This window comes from Muntiacus reevesi, chromosome 5 (genome assembly GCF_963930625.1).
Source record: "Muntiacus reevesi chromosome 5, mMunRee1.1, whole genome shotgun sequence".
NCBI lineage: Eukaryota > Metazoa > Chordata > Mammalia > Artiodactyla > Cervidae > Muntiacus > Muntiacus reevesi.
The window spans coordinates 90,303,849-90,319,648 of NC_089253.1; the positions used below are offsets into that span (position 1 = coordinate 90,303,849).

Genomic DNA, 15,800 nt, shown 5'->3' on the forward strand with positions numbered 1-15,800 from the left:
AGGAAGGCAGCCTCGTTGCAGCTATGGGGGCACAAGACCACAGACCCAGGTGTGGGGACCCCTCCCCGGCGCCCAGCTAGGGCAGCCAGCCCCAGGGCAGTGCCATCCTGTAACCAGAGGAGGACCACGGTCCCCTCCCACCCAACAGACTGCGTGTTTCTAAGGCTGTCCCAAGTTTCCGTTCCCATATCAAAAGCACCTCTTTTCTGCTGAGGCGGCAAGACCTGCCAACAAAACAAGCCTCTGGGACCCACGTTTCTGTAAAATGCCTTCCCTTGAAAGGCACTTCAATGAATCACTGAGGTTAAATAATATCGGCAGCTGGGTTGGTGGAAGAAATCCTTGTGAAAGTTGGACAGAGGTGCTTGGGCAGGGGTCCCCCTCTGCCCTGCCCACCCCCAGATACCCCAGTCTTGACTGCCAGCACCTCCTCTCCAGGCCCCCAAACGGAAAACCAGACATGCTTGAGATCCTGCACACGGAGCCGGATGATTCCTTCCTTGGGAAGTGATCCTTTTAGCAGCGAGGTAGCCAGTCACCCAGAGTGCCTTGCATCTGGTCACGCCCCCCACCCCGCCTGGGGAGCCCATGGGTCTGCCGCTGAGGCATCGCCTGGGAGCTGGTTGGAAATGCAGAGTCATGGGCCTGGCCCCAGCCGACTGCCTCTGAGCAGTCCTATCACAGGTGATCCATGTGCCCAGGTGGGTGGGGGCTGTGGCCTGGGTCCTCCCCAAGGTAAAGGCTGGCAGGAAACACATCAGAAAGAAAGAAAACGGAGGCCTGTCCAGCCTGTTCCAGGAAGCCAGTCCTGAAACATAATGGACTCCCAAGAAACCAAATCTAGAAGCCGACAAGTTTAACAGCAGTCACGGGCAGAGCCTGGCTAGACCCACAAGGGCGGGGGGCGCACGGAACAGGCTATGGATTCCTTGGCCCCCAGGCGTTCTAGAAGTCGTCGGTCAATCGGGGTCTTGGGAAGCCCAAGGCAGTGGCAACACCTCTCCCAGGCCCTCCTCTGCTCCCCAGCTCTCTCTGCTCCTCCAGATAGCCCAGATTCCCTGACTAGCCAAGCCAGCCAGCAGCCTCCAAGAGCCTCATGCTTTCTTGCAGCCACACCTGCAGCCCTTGCTTTCACTTCAAACAACCCCACCCGACCAGAATCCAGGCCCTCCGAGATCAATCCTGGCCCTCTCGGCCACGGAGCTGTCCCTGGCTGGCCTCCACGACCCGGGCTGTTTCACAGCAGGTCTCTGTTTCCCTGCAAAAATCTCCCCCAGAACTAGCTCAGGACCCTGGATCCTGCCGGAATCTAGAATGAAGGTCATCCCTGGCCCCTAGCAGCACGCTGGCCCAGGTCCACAATCCTGGCCACGACCCACTCCCACACGGCCTGCCTGCAAGTATTGGCCTCACGGTCTCCCGGACACCTACCGGAGGATTGACGGAGTTCTGGAATGTTTCGGGCCGGTGCCCAGGGATGGGGGAGCTCCAGGAGGGAAGCCCTCAATCCCCGGGCCGGGGGAGATGGAAGCGGAGTGCAGGCAGCTCGCTGGTGCCCTAGGAGCAGGGTGCCTCCCTGCCAGTGGCCGGGCCCTGCGGGTCCCCAGGCCTCCCTCGCCCGGCTGGATCAGCCCTGGCCGGAGTGAGCTCCACCGTCACCAAGGGGAAGCGGCCCTTGGTTACCGCTGGCCGGGAGAACACAGAAGGCAAAACAAACACTGGACTGGCTCCTCACTGCTGGGAACAATTACAAGGTAATCGGCCAGTTTTTAAAAGCCCTCCAGAAGGGAGGCTGCTGGCCCAAGGGGAAGCTGGTTTGTAACCCATTCTCTCCCTCCTGCTGCTGCTGCATCCTCCTCAAGAGGCCAGGGACCCTCTTTCCACCCCGTGCAGGGACCCCTGGCAGAGCAAGGCTGGAGTCTCAGAGGAAGTGGGGCACACAGTCCCAGGTGGGCCGCGGGCCACTTCAGTGCCCAAAGTACGTTCCAAGACGACAGGTGGGCCCCACCTGGCAGGTGTGGACCCTGGCCAGCCTGCAGGGGCAGACTCGCTTGGTCCCCCTTCTGAGGTCCCTTTCCAGCAACAATCAGCTCTCTTGTCCCCAAGCAACTTGTCATGAAACTAACAGAAACTCACCAGCGAAGAGTAAAGAGCTCGTTTGGCAGGCTCCAGCCGGGGCTGGTGGACCATCAGCCAGGACGGTGCCCGGGCCACGGCCAACCCGCAAGGACTATCCCCAGGGAGGGGGGTGCTTCAGGTACAGCCCGGCACTGATCCCCAACTGTTGCCTGTCAGCAGACCTGGGACCCACAGCCAGTCACGTACGTCCTCTTAGAAGACATCCCAGAGCCCGGGGTCTTGGTTGTGACCCCAGACCCATAAGGAGAAACCGTGGGGAGCCCCCAGTGGAGAGGGGGCGGGCTGAGTGACACCCAACCCCATCTCCAGGTCCCCCCAGGTGGGGCACGTACAGGAGGAGGTTTCCTCCGCCCCCACTGCAGATCCTCCGTGTCCTCCAAGCAATGGGCTCAAGCCTCCCTCTCCCCCTGCTCCCTCATGCGGAAGGTGCGGCACCTTTCTGGGGCCAGATGGCTGACCTCAGATGGGGAACGTGGCGGCAGGTCCAAACCCCAGACAAACAGGGCCTGTCTCACCCTCCTGAATTCCCTTACCCCACCCTGCAGAGGACACTGGTCAGTTCTCCCATCCTGTAGAAGCCACGCTGGTCTTAGGAGAGGAGAGCCCGCAATGGCTTCACGGACCTCCTAGGGGACAGAGATTTGGAGAGACAGAGACACAGAGACAGAGAGAGAAACAGAGAGACAAGGACAGAGAGAGAAAACGAGAGGTAGAGACAGACAAAGAGACTCAGACAGAGAGAGAGCAGAGAAAGAGAAATATAGACAGAGACAGAGACAGATAGAGACAGAGAGACTCAGAGAGACAGAGAGAAAGCAGAGAAAGAAGCTGGAAAGGAAGCATAGGAATGGGGAGCAGGAGGGTGGAGGCCCCACAGCTTCAGCAGACTTGGCGTTGGCCCAGGGTCCCATCAGGAGGGGACCCTTCCCCAGTAAGGCAACCAGAGGAGCAGGGTAGTGATGAGCTGGGGGCAGGGTGGGAAGTTGGGGTGCATCTCTGCCCACCTCCAGTCTCACCCTGCCCCCTCCCAAAGACAGTTTCCTGTCCCCAAACCAGGGAGGTCTTGAAGCTAAAGCAAGTCAGCAACCTCACTGGCCAGCGCAACCAATGGCCCCAGGGAGGGAGCCTAGGCTCCTGCAGGTGCAAGGACCAGCCTGGGCTGTGCTTTGGAAGTGGAAGGGGGACCGACAGTGGTCACAGCGGCAGTGGCAGCTTCCCTAGACAGGCTGAACACCTTGAGGAGTCCCCGCTTTTTAAAAAATCAAATCGGCACCTTTGGAGGTAAAGACCTGGCTCACGTGAGTACCTGGTCACCCTGCCGTCCGGCCTAGTCTCTGCTTGTCTCATAGGGACGCAGGGTCCAGTCCCTGCCCTCACCTGCCCCAGAGGCATAGAGCTGTTCTCTAGGGGGTGCTGAGTGGTGGGAGTTAACACTGGGGTTAGAGCCTCAGATGTTGCTCTGAGATGCTGAGAACAGCAATGGAGCATTTCTGGGACAACTGGATAAAACTATCAGAAAGACCCCTCCACCTCTCACTTGAGTTGATGGAGAAGTTTCTTTTAGACATCCAGGTTTGACTTTGATCCCAGATAGGGAAGAGAAGGGGCCAAGCATCCCTGGGCTATGATACCAGAACCCCACTTGGCATCCCCCCCTCAACACATTCCTGCCTCCCTTGAGGACCTGGGCATGGCAAACGTGGCTGCCGTACCCAGCGGGAGCCTGGTTGGCTGGGGAAGAGGTCATTTAGTGCCACTTTCTGTTTAAATATCCACAAACTGGCATTTTTGGTAGTCTTCCTCCTCACATAGTGAAGGAAAATTTAAGCCGTCAGGAAAAAGTAAAGAGCTTCTTACCCTGCTCTTCTCTTACCACTAACTATCCATTTGGTAAATTTGATGTACTGTCCCCCAAGGCAGAGCCTGGTGGGAGTGGTGGGGAGGAGACAGGACAGCAAACTGCCTAGTAACCACTGCCTCCCAGCAGAGATGATGTCTTCAGAGAGCTACAGTAGAAGCAGGATGCTCGACCTCGGGGGTTGCTGAGATGGGTGGGGGTGGAGGTGGGGTGGGACTCTCGGGGACATCCCCTTTGAGGGGTTCTGACCAAGGCTGGGATTTTAATAGCAAGGGTGAGCTGAGGGAGGAAGCAGACAGACACCACCCTGACCCTTGCCGTGAAAGAACCCTTCCCCCGCCACAAACAGAAGTGAGGAGGTATATTTGGGACCCAAAGGGTGGTCAGGAGATTAGAATGGCATTTGGGAATTTTGAGCAGTAACTGGAGAGAGGGAGAGAGGGGGGAACATAGTTTGTATGGCAAAGACCTTGAATGTCATGACAGGGAGTCCGGGCTCAGGCACACGTGCCAGGTGGGGAGGCGACAGATCAGAAAGCCTGCTCCTGGGACCTCCCTGGTGGTCCAGTGGTTGGGGAGATCCCCTGGAGAAGGGATAGGCTACCCACTCCAGTATTCTTGGGCTTCCCTCGTGGCTCAGACAGTAAAGAATCCGCCTGCAATGCGGGAGACCTGGGTTCCATCCGTGGGTTGGGAAGAGCCCCTTGAGGAGGGCATGGCAACCCACTCCAGTATTCTTGCCTAGAGAATCCCATGGACAGAGAAGCCTGGTGGGCTACAGTCCATGGGGTCGCAACAAGTCGGACATGAGACTGAGTGACTAAGCACACACCGTGGTTAAGAATACGCCTGCCAATGCAGGGGGCGTGGGTTTGATCCCTGGTCCAGGAAGATCCCACATGCCTTGGAGCAATTGAGTCCTTCTGGCACAACTATTGAGCCTGTGCTTTAGAGCTCGGGAGCTCATGTGTCACAACAACTGAAGTCCTTGCACCAGGGGAGTCCATGCTTTGCAGCAAAAGAGGTCACCACAGGAAGACTGAGCGCTGCAACTAGAGAAGCCCCCGCTCGCTGCAACTAGAGAAAAGCCCACAAAGCACAAAGACCCAGCTCAACCAAAAATAAATAAATAGATCCATTAATTAATTTTTTTAAAAAGAAAGCCTGCTCCTAAGTTCAGCCAGCACCCCCCTGGGTTTCCAGATAGAACCAGAAAATAATGGGAACAGAGAAGTGACGTCCCCTCTTTCCACAGAGCAGCTACCCTCGCACAGCTTAACAAAAAGAGCTGTGGGTGCAGATGTTTCATAAGTACCTCGGGGGAGGTAGGTGAAGAACCAGGAGGAAAGAATTAGAACATTTCTTTTACATAAACAGAAAGCTTGAAGTGTGTTTACATCCTGAGAGATACCGCTTTAAACCAACATCATGAGAAAGCATCTATAATTTTTCACCTGAAAAATTGAGATGATAAATACCTAATCTGCAAAGAGAATAATAAATATACCTGAATAGGCCAAAAATTTCCCAGAACATAGTAGGTGCTCAGACAATACCTGACGTTTACATGGCCTTCACTGTGTGGGCTGCTTTTTTGGGTACCTGGCCTTTCACGTGTATTCAGGGTTTCGGTGGTGGCTATAAATATTATTGTTGTTGTTCAGTCACTCAGTTGTGTCCGACTCTTTGCGACCCCATGGACTGCAGCACGCCAGGCTTCCCTGTCCTTCACCATCTCCCTGAGTTTGCTCAAACTCTTGTCCATTGAGTCAGTGATGCCATCCAACCATCTCATCCTCTGTCATCCTCTTCCCCTCCTGCCTTCAATCTTTCCCAGCATCAGGGTCTTATTGCTACCTGACATTTGGGTAAGCAGATCTTAACTCTGAAGATCATCTTCCAGCCACTGACCACAGAACCAGAGAACCATAAACTTCTTTTAAAGCGCAAAAGGGGCATTTTCCTGGTAGTCCAAAGGTTAAGAATCCTACTTTGCGATGCAGAGAATGCAAGTTTGATCCCTGGACAGGGAACTAAGATCTCACAAACCTCGAGGGGTGGCCAAGGAAAGGAAGGAAGGAAACTTTGATACACACTGCAAAATGGATGTACCTTGAGGACATGATACAAAGTAAGAAAAGCCAATTACAGAAAAGACAAATACTGTGTGATTCTACTCATACGAGGTATCAAGAGTAGTCAAATTCATAGACAGAAGGAGGAAAAGTGGGAGCCATGGGAAAAGGGAATGGGGTGTTAATATTTAATGGGGACATAGTTGCCCATTACATGAAGATGAAAAAGTTGCAAAGGTGGATGATGGTGATGGTTGTACAACAATGCACTGAATGCCACCATCAAGTGGTGTACTTTTAAAAATGGTTAAAATGGAGTAGCGTGGAAGCATGGTGATGGTTTAGTCGCTAAGTTGTGTCCGACTCTTGCAACCCCAGGAGCCTGCCAGGCTCCTCTGTCCATGGGATTCTCTAGGAAGAATACTGGAGTGGATTGCTACTTCCTTCTCTAGGGGATCTTCCCAACCCAGGGATTGAAGCCGGGTCTCCTGCATTGGAGATTCTTTACCCACTGAGCTATGAGGGAAGCATAGAAGCATATACACTACCATATGTAAAATAGATAGCCAATGGGAACTTGCCATATGACTCAGGGAACTCAAACCGCGGCTCTGTAACAACCTAGAGGGGTGGGAAAGGGTGAGAGGTGAGAAGGAGGTTTGAGAGGGAGGGACACATATATACCTATGGTTGATTCATGTTGATGTATGGCAGAAATCAAACCAAGATTATAAAGCAATCATCCTTCAATTTTAAAAAATCTACAAACAAACAAAAATCTAAAAATGGTTAAAATGATAAATTTTATGTACACTCTACCACAATCTAAAAAGTGCTTCATTTTATATGAAAATAAGGAAGGAAAAAAATGCGAGACACAAAAAGTGATGAAAAGGGGAGTGGGTCCCTCTATTCTGATGCTACGGGAACAAATGCTGGACAAAGCTAAGGTGTTTGACCACCACCCCTGGACCCACCTCATCAGCATCTCTAAGTCAACCGATGGCCAAAGCTGTCCACACATAGAGCTGTTGGCCCAGGAGTCATGCTGGAAAGTCTGCAGAGACAGAATGTCACCATTTACTTGGCTAATGGGTTCCTTAGAAGCCCCTGGCCAATCTCTCTTATTTTTCATTTGGAATGAGGACTTGAATACCCATGGGGGTGCTCATATGCTGTTTCTCATTGCAGGTGCTTCACAAACCTCATCAGGAGGCAGCACTGGCGGGAAACAGAGTTGGACTTAAAAAGGAAGATCCATTTATGAAAGGCCAGGCCTCAAATGGTAAGAAGCTGGGACAGGTTGCCATCCAGGAAATGACTCATGTCTCCCTTGGTCCCTTGAGGCTGCTCGGGAACAGACACTGACTAGCACACACGGAGATACTTGAGATTCTCAAGAGGAAGGCAGCCTCTGGTGACATCAGAAGCTGGGACACCTGGGGTGGCAGGTGCCCAGCCGGCCCCCAAGGGCGGCTCAGTCCACATTCACGGGTGAAGCACCGTTGAAACCAAACCAGAATGCCGCAGAGCTGGGTGCCAGGGTTCTTCTCCTGCAGCCACCCACACTTCCTGTGACCTCGGTCACCTCTGTGCACTCAGGCTGCAGAAACCTGCAAGCTGACTTCAGGCCCCAGACACTTCAGGGAACATGCACTTCCACATTAGGGCCTCCTGATCAATACATTGAACGGCCTGAAAAAGCATCTACCTTCCAACTGCACTTGAAAACCCTGACTGTGACCTTGACCCTGAAATATTCGTTTCTGTGACAGTGTGCTCCCTGTTCTGCAAGGCTCCCACCCAGCTCCTTCACCAGTTTTTCCTCCTTTCCTTAATCACAGATGTTCCTCTCTCTGTGGGCTCCTCAGCTCTCACGGTTCCAGGGAGCATCTCCCCTTGAAATTGACACATCACCCTTATGGTGACCGCATCATTGAACAGCATGACTCTTACGGCAACCCTGCCCTGCATCCCACACAGCTCCCTCCCAGACTCAAACGTGGCCCCTTCCCAGCCTCTGCATCTCTGCCAAGTTCTGTCCTCCTTCTCCTGATCAGTCACCCAGATTCAAACCCCTCATCTTCCTGGATTCCTCCTCTTCTTGGCTTTCCACATTATCATCAAATGGTAGAAATCCCACCCCCCAGAGTTGCCCAAATCTGTCCCCGACTCTCACGGTTCAAGTCATCATTACCTGCAAAGTTAGTGTAGGAGTCTTCAAAATTGGTCTCCTTGCCCACAACACCTCTCTGACCCCGTCGGATCTTCCTGAAACACTCTCATTTAGATATGTCTCTTTTTTTTCATTTTGAAAATATGTAACTCAAACATGTACAAGAGAGACACACATTTTCAGCACCTAAAATGAACCACTGTCAACAGCTTGTCACATTTGCTTCTGGTCCTTTTACTGCATAATGGTCAAATGGCCGGAGGACCTGATGAAGCCACTCAGGAACAAAAATTAAATGTAAGTGATAAGCTTATACGAAAAAAACACCTGACCTGTCTGGTAAACAGGGAAACAAAAAATTAAGTACTAATAAGTGATCCATCACCTTGCACCCACTGCCCCAGATTTCTACACAGTCAGCAGAGGGATGGCATCTACTACCAATGGGTAGGGGAGGAAGTTGTGCACCAATGTGCACCAATGGACTCTGAACCTCGCAGCTTTGGGGAAATCAACTGAGGACTGAGCCAGCAATGCTGCTCCTGGAGCGTGGGCCACAAGAATAAAAGCACCTGGACAGAGGGTATCCACACAAGTGCTTATTACAGAGGCACTGCCATTTTCTGCCAGTCCAAATTAAGTGTCGCCATCATGTTCAACTGATCAGGTGGCAGGTGGACAACTCTGTCACATCTATACCATGAACCATGCATCACACAGAAATTAAAAGAACAAGGTACAACCACACCGAAGCCTGGGGGCATCTCCACATGCATTCAGTGAGAACAGGGTAGACTATGAAAGGAAAGCCCATTTTAATCAGTGGTGTCCCCTGATTTTCTGATGGTCCAGTGGCTAAGACTCCGTGCTCCCAATGCAGGGAGCCTGGATTCGATACCTGGTCAGGGAATTAGATCCCACATGCTGCAACTAAGAATTTGCATGCTACAACTAAAGATCCCGCATGCCCTAACTAAGACCTGGTGTAGCCAAATATTTTTTAAAAACACAAATAATGGTGTCCCCAAAGACACATACATATATGCCTGGGCAGGAAGGAAGGTATGGAGCTACTCAGGATGTCTTGCCCTTCCATAAAAGGTTTAGGTTAAAATGTTTAGGTTAAAAGAATTAGAAAAGAACAGATGTTGGCAAGGATGTGGAGAAACGGGAACCCTTGTGTACTATCGGTGGGGACGTAAAGCAGTGCAGCCACTATGGAAAACAGTATGGAGGTTCTAAAAACAGAATGACCACATTTCATTTCTGGGTATAGACCCAAAAGAATTGAAAGCAAGGTCTCAAACAGATATCGTACACCTAGATATTCACAGCAGCATTATTCACAATAGGCAAAAGGTGGAAGCAACACAAGTGTCCATCAACTGATGACTGGATAAACATGCAGATCCATTTGACCTTAAAAAGGGAGGAATTCCTATCACAGGCTACAACATGGATGAACCTTGAGAACATTATGATAAGTGAAGTAAGCCAGTCACAAAAAGGCATATACTGTGTGATTCCACTTGCATGAGGTAACAAGAATACCTCAAATGCATAGAGACAGGAAGTAGGATGGCAGATGACAAAGGCTGGGTGAGCGGGACATAGGGAGTTGTTTGTTTCTTTAATGGAGACAGTTTCAATTTTGCAAGATGAAAAGAGTTAGGGAGCTGGATGCTGGTGATAATTGCCCAACACTGTGAATGTACTTAACACTACTGACCTATACACATAAAAATGGTTAAGATGTCATGCTAGAGCATGACTTGAAAAGATACATGCAACCCAATGTTCACAGCAGTATTATTCACAATAGTTATGACAAGGAAACAACTTAAATGTCCATTGACAGAGGAATAGCTGAAGAAAATGTGGTACATAAACACAATGGAACATTGCTAAGTTAAGTTGCTTCAGTCATGTCCGACTCTGTGCGACCCCATAGATGGCAGCCCACCAGGCTCCTCAGTCCCTGGGATTCTCCAGGCAAGAATACTGGAGTGGGTTGCCATTTCCTTCTCCAATGGAACATTGTTCTCCAATGGAACATTACTCAGCCATAAAAAGAATGAAATAAAGCCATTTTTAGCAACACAGATGAACCTAGAGATTATACTAAGTGAAGAAAGTCAGAGATAAATATCATATGATATCACTTATATGTGGGATCTTAAAAAATGATACAAGTGAACTTATTTACAAAACAGAAACAGATTCACAGACATAGAACACAAATTTATGGTTACCAAGAGTTGGGGGAAAATTAGGAGTGTGGATCAACAGATACACAATACTATACAAAATAAATAAACAAAGACCTATTTATAGCACAGGGAACTATACTCAACATTTTGTAATGACCTATAATGGAAAAGAATTCAAGAAAGAATGAACGTGTGTGTGTGTGTGTGTGTGTGCTCAGTCGTGTCCAACTCTTTGGGATCCCATGGACTGTATGTAGCCCGCCAGGCTCCTCTGTTCATGGAATTTTCCAGGCAAGAATACTGTAGTGGGTTGCCATTTTTTACTCCAGGGGATCTTCCCAACCCAGGGATCAAACCTGCATTTCCTGTATTGGCAGGCAGATTCTTTACCACTAGCAACACCTAAGAAGCCCTAGGAAAGAACAGATGTGTTCTTTCAGATATATGGCTATATCTGAGTCACTTTGTTCTACACCTCAAAACTAACACAACATTGTAAATCAATTATACTTCAATTTAAATTAAAAAGGAATAAAGAAGAAAAAAAAAGATGTTATGGACTAAATGTGTCCTCCCAAAACTCATATGTAGAAACCCTAACCCCTAAAGTGATGGTTTTAGGAGTTGGTTCTCTGAGAGGTGATTAGATCATGAGGGTGGAGTCCTCGTGAATATAATTAGTGCCTTTATGAAAGAAACAGGAGAGGGATGATCTTCTTCTCTGCCACATGAGCACACAAGACAGCTGTCTGCAAACCAGGAAGACGGCTCTCACCAGACACCAGCGCTACCAGCTCCCTGACCTTGGACTTCTCAGCCTCCAGAACTGTCTGCTGTTTCAGTCACCTTGTCTCTAGCACTCTGCTTAGACCACCCATCATCACAAGGACAAACATCTGAGACGGGCACCAAAGTCTGCTCCCACACTGACCTCAGCCCACTTTGCCACAGAACTGCTTTCTCTAGGAACATTCCCTCATTCCTCCAGCTGTTCCCTTTCCCCAGTTTGGCTCACACACGTGTTCATGCTACTCCACACCGCCCACTCACCTGGAAGGATGTCACTACAGAACCAAGCAGACCCTCCAGAGCTCTCTGCATATTCTCCATCACCTTAAACACCTGTGTCCATGGGCATAGTCCCTTCCCTTTCCATAAGCTCATTAGACCTTTTTTTTAAAAAAAAAATCTGGCTGCACCAGGTCTTAGTTGTGGCATGTGGGCTCTAGTTCTGTGACCAGGGATCGAATGCAGGCCCCCTGCCTTGGGAGGGCAGAGTCTTAGCTTGATCACCAGGGAAGTCCGTCCTGTTAGGCTTTGAAACAAGCCCTCCCTGTGTGACTGACGCCCTAATGCAGATACCCAGGAGCTGATTAAAACCTTTACTGAGATAGGATGCCTTGTGTACCCCAAATGGTGGTTCAAGACCCACTCAGCCTGTCAGGTTTCTCCTCTCTGCATACCTGTCCCCAGACTATTCTGAACCAGCTGTCTGTCATCTGGGTCAATTTTCCTCCCTGGACTCTAAGGCATCAGGCCCAGAAAAAAAGAAAACTCTAAAAGCTTCAGAACATCAAAGTTTTGAGAATAAAGGCTGTAGGTGATACTACCCACAGAATGTTCTCCACACCTCCCATCACACACATTTGCACCCAAGCCCATTGTCCTCCAAGGCCGAGGTCCAAGAGGTCTCCTGGACTCCAGCTGACTTCCGACTGTTTGTTAGGCTCACCTCCTGAAACAATCTCCAGCCCACTGTCTTTTGCACCCCCTCATCTGTCCCCTCCACCATCCTCATCACCTTTCCAGAATACTCGCTGCGTGCAGGGTCATTTCCCTCCAGCGCTGCAGTGAAGTCCTCTGACCATAGGGCACACACCCTCCGTCCATTTGGGATCTCACCTTTGTCTTCACCTGACCCTAATGCAGAACAGAACCACCTCTCGTTCCCTCATCTTGCTTTACACATTCAGGACTCTTCCAGCAATTTGCCTGGGATGCTTCCCTCACTGCCCCATCCACCCCCACCACCCCCACCCCAGCCCTGAAAACTCTCCTGCACTCCCACAAATCTCTCTACCATTTATCAACAACTCCAGCAAGTGTAGGCTTCACACGTGTTGGTTCAGTGCATCTTAACCAGAGTGGTTTTACCCCCAGGGGACATTTGGCCAGGTCTGGGGACATTTTTCGTGGTCACAGCTGGGGTGACATCTCATGGGTGGAGGCCTGCCACAAAACGAACCTGCCCATAAAGTCAACAGTGCAAGGTTAAGAAACCCAGAGACAAAGCGGGCTTCGGATGGAAGAATACAGTGCATCCTTGGGACAAAGTCATCTTCTTGTGGCCAGAAGCACAACCTGGGACACCCATACCTGTGACTTCGGGTCAGAGCAAGGCCACGCCAGGAAGAAGGTGGCTGAGCAGGAAGCCAGCACCCATCAACACTGTCACCAGCCTCCTATGTCACCTTGAGGAAGACATTCAGCCTCTCTGGGCATTAGGTTTCCATTAGGTCTATAAAACAGAGGGTTGAAGGAGAGCAGCTCTTCCCTAAAGTGATCTGGACAGATCCTAAAAAATTGTTTCTAAGTTTGGGGAAATATTATATTCCCTCCAAGAGAGTCAGAGAACCCATCAGCATCTTCAAGGCTCTGAGAAGTCCTGCAGGCGAAGTCCAGCTTGGCAGGTTTCAACTCTAGTGGTTCTCACCCTGGAAGAGAAGGGGGTGTTCTTTCCACACTTTTCCCCTCCACATTCCTAAGGACTCCAGCTTGGAGGGCCTCCAAATCTCTCTTAGCTCTGCTGCTTCTTGATTCTAGGATGAGCAGGGCTCTGCCTCCTCCCAAGGCCACACTTCTCTGGCTCTAAAGAAGGTGTGAAAGCGTGCTGCCAGTTGAGTGCTCTCCAGTGGGATGTTAGGGGCTGCTTACTGCTCCACTGACTCTCTGCTGGGCCACACCCTGCCCCCAAGTCCCCTGAGGGTGGGTCCAGTGGAGCAAGGTCAGAGGCGTGCTTTTTGGTGGGTAATCTCTGGTTCTGAGGCTGGTTCTGAGCCTCCATTGGGTCTCTCCTCTTAATCTAGACCAGGGTTTGACAAACAATGACTCCATGGGCCAATGTGGCCCACTGCCTGGTTTTGTAAATAAAGTTTTATTGGCACGAAGCCACTCCCTTTGGTTTACACATTGCTTCTGGCATTCCCGCTCACCTGCTGTAACAGCAGAGTCAAGTAGTTCCAACAGGCCTAAATATTTACACTCTGGTCCTTAAGAGTGTGGGAACCCTTGATGTAGATCTTAAGAAGTGGTGTCCACCGGGACTTCCCTGGTGGTCCAGTGGCTAAGATGCTGCTCCCCCAAAGCAAAGAGTCTGGGTTCAATCCCTGGTCAAGAACTAGATCCTGCACACCACAACTTAAGATCCCATATATCACAATGAAAACTGAAGATCCCGCATGCTGCAAATAACACCTGGTATAGCCAAGTGAATTAGTAACTTTAACAAATAATTAAAAAATAAAAGAAACGGCGTCCATCATGGTGTCTACAGGAGCCAAACTTCTCCCACAAACTCCTCCAACAGCCTGTTGCAGCAGGCCCAGGCCTCCATGTGTACCTGAATGACACACAGTAACCAAAAAACAGGAAGGAGCCAAGATCCTGCAGTCTGCCCACCTCACAGCCACACCCTCGGTCCCCTGCACCCACACATGCCCCACCACAGCCCTCCCTGGACCCGTGATGCCCCCTCCCTTCACAAACCAGAGCTCATTTACAGCAGAATATATCAGCCTGTTTTTGGTTATGTACCCCATTTGCTAGCTTTTAAGCAGGTATCTCCCCAAAGACATATATTGGGCACATATTATACTCACATACTTCTGTATCAACAGATGACATACATTATGAAACACACACCAAAAAACCCCAGATATTCAAGAGGAGATAAAAGTAAAAACAAAGCTACTACCTATAACCCTGCAGACCATCTTAGAAACAGCCACTCTGGAGGCAGCTAGCTCATGGAGTCCCCTGGCACCCTCTACATGTTTAGCATGTGGACAAAGGGGAGCTGTTTTCTCTGTTTTTGTTGTTTCTCTTTTTGGTTTTTGGCCATGCAGGGATCTTAGTTCCCCAACCGAGGCTTGAACCCAGACCCTCGGCAGTGAGCGTGCAGAGTCCAAATCACTGGTTTGCCAGGGAGTTCCCAACAAAGGGGGCTGGGCTGGTCCACAGCCAGCGACATCAGATACGGATGGGGAGTCGTCCTGACACCCAGCCCTGAGTGTCTGCCCCAGAAGATGCATGGAGGTGGGAGGAGGGGAGGTGGATGCCTGGGATCTAAGGACCCAGGAGCCTTGCCCACCTGGCTGCGGCAGGAAGGGAAGGATTAGGGACCTCCCCAGAGATGGCGCCAGGGGCTCCCAAGGCAGTGAACACCACAGCGCATCCAAGGGGATTTTTATGTTTTGACTCAGAGGCAACAAGTCTTTCAAATTAAACCAACGCAGACTAAACTGCAGTAAAGAGGAAAGCCCCTTCCGAACAGCCGGCCGGGGGTTACCACCGCCAGGCGAGTGGGAGGGAAGACGGCTGGTTGCGGGGCTGGGGAGGTGGGGGCAGGCGGAGCAAAGGGTGACCTTGCCCTGTGGCCCCTTTCTGGAAGGTGGGCACTGCAGTTGCAGGAGAGCCCGTGGGCACAGCAGCTTTGGGGTCCTCAGACTCAACCCCCAGTTCCAGGGCTGGGTCTCCCAGCCCTCAGTCCCATCCTCCCAGGCCAGCCCGCCCAGCAGGAAACACCAGGCCAGAAGCAGGCAGCGACCGCAGGGGAGAGATGCGGCATCTCACCTTCTCAGCCACTGCTTAGGGGGCCATTTGGACCCCACCCACTGACTTTCTTACAGGCACTTTGGGTGACTGAGCGGTGATGCTTCGTTAGCCAAGAAAGCTCATGAGCATCAAAGACCCAACCAACCAAAGTCAGAGCAGAGCAAATTCAGCCCCATGGAGAGCATTCCACCAGACGCTCCAAAGCTGCTGCTGACCCAGCCACACTCGTGGGAACAGGCAGGGTGCAGGGTGCAATGGGTGGGTAATGCTGACCTCACGGACCCCAGGCCCCCTGAAGCATCATCTCTGCTCTCGGGATGAGTCAGGGCGGATGAGGGGACCTGAATGTATCTTCCCTTGATTTTTTATGGAGCAAAAAAAATTCAACCGCAGGGAGTTTTATGCCAGCCCAGGAAGCCGGGCCACCCAAGTGAAAAGGCGGCCTCACCGGGCAGCCGGCTGCTTTTAGAAACACACCCTGCTCATCCGCCACAAACATTAGCCGACAG

At 51.0% G+C, this 15,800-nt stretch overlaps 1 protein-coding gene across 2 annotated transcripts in view; it reads right to left on the reverse strand.

The window, feature by feature from the left end:
• SPSB1 (splA/ryanodine receptor domain and SOCS box containing 1) overlaps window positions 1–15,800 on the reverse strand; it is a 70,773-nt gene that overhangs the window by 28,950 nt on the left and 26,023 nt on the right. The window contains exon 1 of one of the 2 annotated variants that reach the window (XM_065935812.1): window positions 1,432–1,571. The exons of the other annotated variant lie outside the window; for it this stretch is intronic. The gene's annotated coding sequence lies outside the window, so the exon portion shown is untranslated. Of the gene's footprint in view, window positions 1–1,431; window positions 1,572–15,800 lie in introns of those variants that run through there. 2 annotated transcript variants of the gene reach the window in all.